The sequence below is a fragment of the Rhineura floridana genome, chromosome 3 (genome assembly GCF_030035675.1).
Source record: "Rhineura floridana isolate rRhiFlo1 chromosome 3, rRhiFlo1.hap2, whole genome shotgun sequence".
Taxonomy (NCBI): Eukaryota; Metazoa; Chordata; class Lepidosauria; order Squamata; family Rhineuridae; genus Rhineura; species Rhineura floridana.
The window spans coordinates 167,580,703-167,587,383 of NC_084482.1; the positions used below are offsets into that span (position 1 = coordinate 167,580,703).

The 6,681-nt window shown below is 42.8% G+C and overlaps 1 long non-coding RNA gene across 1 annotated transcript in view; it reads left to right on the top strand.

Annotated features, from left to right (window-relative positions):
- The window catches only part of LOC133382359 (uncharacterized), a 19,001-nt gene extending 12,772 nt beyond the window's left edge, over positions 1-6,229 (top strand). The window contains exon 3 of the long non-coding RNA XR_009761923.1: positions 5,951-6,229. This is a non-coding gene — a long non-coding RNA (uncharacterized LOC133382359). The remainder of the gene's footprint in view (positions 1-5,950) is intronic.
- Positions 6,230-6,681: the final 452 nt, after the last annotated feature.

The window sequence follows — 6,681 nt, forward strand, 5'->3', positions numbered from 1 at the left end:
TTTCTCAGCTTTCATTTGGCTCCCTGTGGAGCCTTTTGCTTGACTAGGAAATCTATATATCCTTTATAACTATCTGGAGCATCTTTGAGATTCTGTTGCAGTCCTGATCTCAGAAAATCTAGATCTGCTTGACGCTGCTTCTTTTCTCTTTGCCTCCTGTTGTACTTTGGTTGTTCTTCACACTGTGCTTCTGACTGCTTCTGTAGCTACTGTCAGTTCAAGCTAATCAAGCATGGTAACTGTCTCATTCCTAATCTTGCTGACATGATGGCTCTCACTGATTTATCCCATCTGCTGGTGTTGATCCTATTTAGAGCTGGAACTAAGAGGATAAGATTTTTTTCCATTTGGCCAGACTTCTTTGGGCAATGCCATCACTCAAAGCAAACCTCAGTTCTAGTTTCTGCCTTCCTAAATCCTTATTGGTCTCAGACCTCTGACTATATGTCAGTGAAACCAGATTGTTAACCCTAAGTAAGCTGTTCCCAAAATATGATAGATACAGCAAAGCTTTAGGAAACATAATTCCTATCTTAGATGGAAAGAAGCAAGTTTGCGATTTAAAGACTAGTTAGTCTGAGTTCAGAAAAAATAGTAAAGCAAACAGCAAAAAGAATAACAGGAAGATAAAAGGCAATATGTAATAGCTAGGGTTGCCAGGCTCAGGGCCTGAGACTGATCCTGTATCTTTAGGAGAAGAGAAAGTCAGCCAAGTGCAGGTGTTCTTGCAACTCTGTAATGGGAAAAACCACAAGGTGGAATTCTCCCTTCCCCCTGCACAACTTTTTATACAGACACAAGAGTGGCGGTATACTATAGCAAGCGTTGATGTTTCACATTCCGCAATGTTAAATTTAAAATACCCCCATGCCATTCTGATGCTCCCCATAAGCTCATTTCAAAACAAAACCTTACAAAACTTATAGTCCTGAACTCAGAAACACTTGCTTAATAACCCTGTAAATTTTCATGGTGATACACAAAACAGTCAGAGAGAATAGAGAGTTCAAAGTCTAAAGAGAGAGAGAGAAAAACCCAGAGCCCTTTTGAACTTTTTTGGCAGACTTCTCATAATTTGTTGAAATTCATTTAAAATCAGCCATGTTCACAGAGTACCTGTAATCCTAATACTGACCTTGCCCCATACTCTGACCTTCATCTTCTGCAGTTTAAACGTTAAAAAAAATGCCTGGCTGATTTTTAATTATTTTAAGAAATTTTGGCTTGAATCAATTGATAACATGGGGCATTCTCAGTAAATACCAACTGTCAGTGTTCTAAAAGCCAGACTCACAGCTGCTTGGCTTGCCTAATCAGGCAGCCACACCCACACCAGACTGATTTCACTTGAGACAGTCATGATTTCCCTCAAAGAATTCTAGGAAGTATAGTTTGTGAAGTTTGCTGAGAGGAGACTCCTATTCCCCAGAGAGAATGGTTTAACAGTCAGCCACTCTGATTGAGGGTCTGTGAGGGGAACAGGGCGTCTCCTAGCAACTGTCAGCACCCTTCACTAACTACACCTTCCAGGATTCTTTGAGAGAAGCCATGACTGTCCAAAGTGAAATAAAGGCCTGGTGTGAATGTGGCCAGGGACAGCTTTGGTTTAAATTTGGGTGGGAGGCTACATGTGCCTGCTGTAGAATAAAAAGGTGAGGGAAATGCTGAAAAGCAGTGATACTGTTCACAATGTTTTCCTTTCGGAAAGGGGCTTCCCCTCTGCCCGGTGCCCACCCACACAATCTCCTCCCCTCCCCATCCTCCAACCCCACCCCTCCCTGCCCCTCCCCCGGGTCAGTGTTGGACTATGACCTGGGAGACCAGGGTTCGTATCCCCACACAGCCATGAATCTCACTGGGTGACCTTGGACAAGTCACTGCCTCTCAGCCTCAGAGGAAGGAAATGGTAAAACCACCTCTGAATACTGTTTACCATGAAAACCCTGTTCAAAGGGTTGCCATAAGTCAGAATCGACTTGAAGGCAGTCCATTTCCATTTTCAAACATGATTGCACAGAAATAAATCCCATTGATCAAACCCACCCTCCCTTCTCCTCCCTCCTATCCCCTCCCTCTTGCCCCTTTCCTCCTCCTTCCTTTGCCCCTCCCTCCCCTTGCTCCTCCTCATGGTCAGTTTTGCCTATCTTAAGCATGACTGCATGGAAGTAAATACCATTGAACTCTATAAGCCTGCAAATGATCAAACCTGCCCTCCCCTCCCCTTCCTTTGCCCCCCTCCAATATGCTCCTTCCCTTTCCCCATTCTCCTCTTCCTCCCCCATGGTCAGTTTTCCCTATCCTAACCATGATAGCATAGGAGTAAATCTCATTGAACTCAATAAGTATGCAAATGATCAGACTTGCTTTCCCCCTCCTTTCCCTCTCCTCACCCTTCCACCTCCCCGCCCCTCTTCCTCTTCCCCTGCCCACTCCAGCCCTCCCTCCCTCCCCCCAGTCAGTTTTACCTATCCTAATAATAATAATAATAATAATAATAATAATAATAATAATAATAATTTTATTTATAAGTCGCCTATCTGGCCGAGTTAACGGCCACTCTAGGCGACATACAGTACATAGTAAAATACAATATCAAATACCATAATAACAAATTAAGCTAAAAACCACCCATCCAGTTAATAACAGCATAAAAGTTAGATCCTATAGGCCTACCTGAATAGCGAGGTCTTCAAGGCTTGATGGAACCCCATCAGGGAGGGGGCACGGCAAAGATCGGAAGGAAGGGAATTCCAGAGGGCAGGTGCCACAATCGAAAATGCCGTCTCTCTGGTCCGCACCAGTCTAGCAATTTTGACTGGTGGGACCGAGAGGAGGCCTTGTGTGGCTGATCTTGTCAGGCGGCACAATTGATGATGCTGGAGGCGCTCCTTCAGATAAACTGGGCCAAAACCATGTAGGGCTTTAATGGTCAACACCAACACCTTGAATTGGGCCCGGTAGGCAACTGGTAACCAGTGTAGATCTACTAACACCGGAGTGATATGATCACAGCGATGGCTGTTCTTAATCAAGCGTGCCGCCGCATTCTGTATCAGCTACAATTTCCAGACCGTTTTCAAGGGTAACCCCACGTAGAGCACATTGCAGTAGTCTCAGCGAGAGGATACCAGGGCATGTATCACCTGTGGGAGTAGATGGATAGGAAGGTAGGGTCGAAGCCTCTGAATCAGATGTAATTGATACCAAGCTGCCCGGCTCACTGCCGAGATCTGAGCCTCCATGGACAGCTGGGAGTCAAGAATGACCCCAAGGCTGCAGACCTGTTCCTTCAGGGGTAATCTCACCCCATTGAGCACCAGGTCTATATCTCCCAAGCTCCTCTTATCTCCCACGAGCAACACCTCAGTCTTATCGGGATTTAGTTTCAGCCTATTCTCCTTCATCCATCCACTTACGGATTCCAAGCACTTGGACATGGTATCCACAGCCAACTCAGGTGAGGACTTAAACGAGAGATAGAGCTGAGTGTCATCTGCATATTGGTGACACTGCAGCCCAAATCTCCTGATGATGGCCCCCAATGGCTTTACATAGATATTGAATAGCATGGGGGAGAGGATAGAACCCTGTGGCACTCCACAATTGAGAGGCCAAGGGTCTGATACCTCATCCCCCAATGCCACCCGTTGATGCCTGTCTGAAAGATAGGAATGGAACCACCGTAAAACAGTGCCCCCTAATCCCAGTTTCTCCAGGCAATCTAAAAGGATACCGTGGTCAACTAAGCATGATTGCACTGGAGTAAATCCCACTGAAGTCAATAAACATGTGAATGATCAAACCTGTCCTCCTCCCCCTCCTGCCTGCTCCCATCCCAGTCCTCCCCTCTGTCGTTCCTCCCCTCCCTCCTCCTCCACCTCCCCTCCCCATCCCCTGTAGTTAGTTTCACCTATCTTAAGCATGATTGCAGGGGAGTAAATCCCACTCAACTCAATAAGCATGATCAATTCATTTTCAGCAAACTTGGACAGGATCCCATTTTTTACCTCCCGGATTAAAAAGCAGGGAAATTCACTAATAGGCAATAAACCTTGCAGTTTAAGAACATAGCTATAGCCCACAGATATTCTATCAAACTTTAAAAGGCAGGGAAATTGGGCAGCTATAGTGTATGCACTAGGGGAGCAAGACACCAGACCTCCTCTCTGAGATATTGGACTGCCCTACAAATTGGTCAAAATGCAAACACCATTTGGGTTGGTCTTTCACAGTCCAATCCACTTGCTGTGTAGGTTGGAATAATTTGGTAACGTGCCTCTGAGCATATGGTGAGTGGTGGCAACACCTGCAATCAGTCCAAAGAATATAAAGAAAACATGTGTTGTGCTGATCTTCTTTTAGCAGGGAGGAAGCAACATTATTAAGACAGTTGATGTAGTTCAGATGGTCACTTCAAATATGTCCGATTTACTTTGCAATTTTAGTGAAGTTTCCTATAGGAAATCATTTTCTTTTGTTTCTATTTCTGTGAATATGTGAAGTACAGCAACTCTTTGCAAAATTTACACTAAAAAAACTCCAAACATAATTGTGGAATAATGGCACTGACTTCTGCAGAATAGTCTCCAGTGGACCTCAGGAGTGTCTCAGTTTGCACAAGACAAAACAGTGGGAGGTGAAATATATTCTAGCAAAATGCTAGGTGTGCTCTATGTTTTTAATTGACTCTGCCCACCTTGTCTTAAATGAAGTGGTTTAAACATAGCAGGCTGAAAGCATGCATCCTCTTTTTTCCAACAGCTAGAGTCATTGATGAAGTAGCAACATATTGGAATCAGTCTGATTTTACATTAAACTGCAGCTTCAGATTCCACTGTTAATGCACCCAAAATAGAAATAGAACATAACCTCCAATTTGAAACACAAAAGGCTGTCTTCATCATCATATGACATTGACTATTAAAAAGGCTCTGAAATTAATAAGAATAAATTTGACACAGATTACTAGGATGAATAGTGAGGGAAATAAAATTTTCTAGTTTAGATTCTCTATAGAAACATTAGTAACACAGGAAAGAAGCAAAGTAAGAAGAACACCAACAAACATACAAAAATATAATTCTCCATCTTTGGAGATGGCAGGTGTTACCACCACTCACCATATGCTCAGAGGCACATGTTACCAAATTCTTCCAAGCTACACGGCAAGTGGATTGGACTGTGAAAGACCAACCCAAATGGTGTTTGTATTTTGACAAATTTGTAGGGCAGTCCAATATCTCAGAGAGGAGGTCAGGTCTCCTGCTCCTCTGGTACATTCACTATAGCTGCCCAGTTTCCCTGCTCTTTAAAGTTTGATAGAAATATCTGTGGGCTATAGGTACGTTCTTAAATCACAAGGTTTTTTGCCTATTAGTGAATAAAGATACAGAAGAGCTCTTGGTTGCCAGGCCTGGCCTCCTGCTTTTCCTCCTGAAGGAGCCTAGGGCAGCAAACATAACCAAACAATTTAACATTAATGTATTTATATCCCACTTTTCCTCCAGGGAGCTCAACGTGGCATCCAAATGTGGTTCTCTCCTTCCTGATGTTATTCTCACAACAGCCCTGTGTGGTAGGTTAGGCTAAGAGATAGTGATTGGCCCAAGGACACTCATCATTTCCTAGCATTTAGGAAACAAAATACTATCCCAGGAACAAACACCTAATTCACTTTTAACAAGGGCAATTGGAAAATTATAATTGTGTACACACCAAATTCCTTATAAATGTAGCCCAAATGGGAGATTTAGATATTCAGAAATGGATGTTCAGGGTTGGATTTACTTTCTGGATCTGGCTGAACTAAATGTCTGAAGCATTTTTTCCCCAAACTGGTCTCCAGAAAGTTGTTTGTGCAAACTGAATAGCAGTTGGCAGGTGGGAAGTGGTGATGAGAGAGGCTGCAAAATAAATGAGTGTTTTTCTCTCTCCTTTTTATTATATACAGGTAGTGAATGATGCAACTTGGCAAGATTCTATTTGGGTCATCAACTTTTAGAGCCAAATCCATTCCTGAAATAAATACAACAAAATTGGTGAAATTAGACATGTAATGCCTGTTTGCACAGTTTTCAAGTTAACTGCTGTGTCTTTTTAAGAGGAAATCTATTACTCAGACATTTATTTGTGCCTTAGGTCTTACTGAACTTAGAGAAAGCTGCTTTGTGTTATTTTCTGGATCACCTTTAGGTTTTAGACAGCCCTAACAAAAAAAATAAAAAGTTGGATGGACACATTGTTGTTGTTGTTATTTGCCTTCAAGTCGATTACGACTTATCGCGACCCTATGAATCAGTGACCTCCAAGAGCATCTGTCATGAACCACCCTGTTCAGATCTTGTAAGTTCAGGTCTGTGGCTTCCTTTATGGAATCAATCCATCTCTTGTTTGGCCTTCCTCTTTTTCTACTCCCTGCTGTTTTTCCCAGCATTATCTTTTCTAGTGAATCATGTCTTCTCATTATGTGTCCAAAGTATGATAGCCTCAGTTTCATCATTTTAGCTTCTAGTGACAGTTCTGGTTTAATTTGTTCTAACACCCAATTATTGGTCTTTTTTGCAGTCCATGGTATGCACAAAACTCTCCTCCAACACCACATTTCAAATGAGTTGATTTTTCTCTTATCAGCTTTTTTCACTGTCCAACTTTCACATCCATACATAGAAATACCATGGTCTG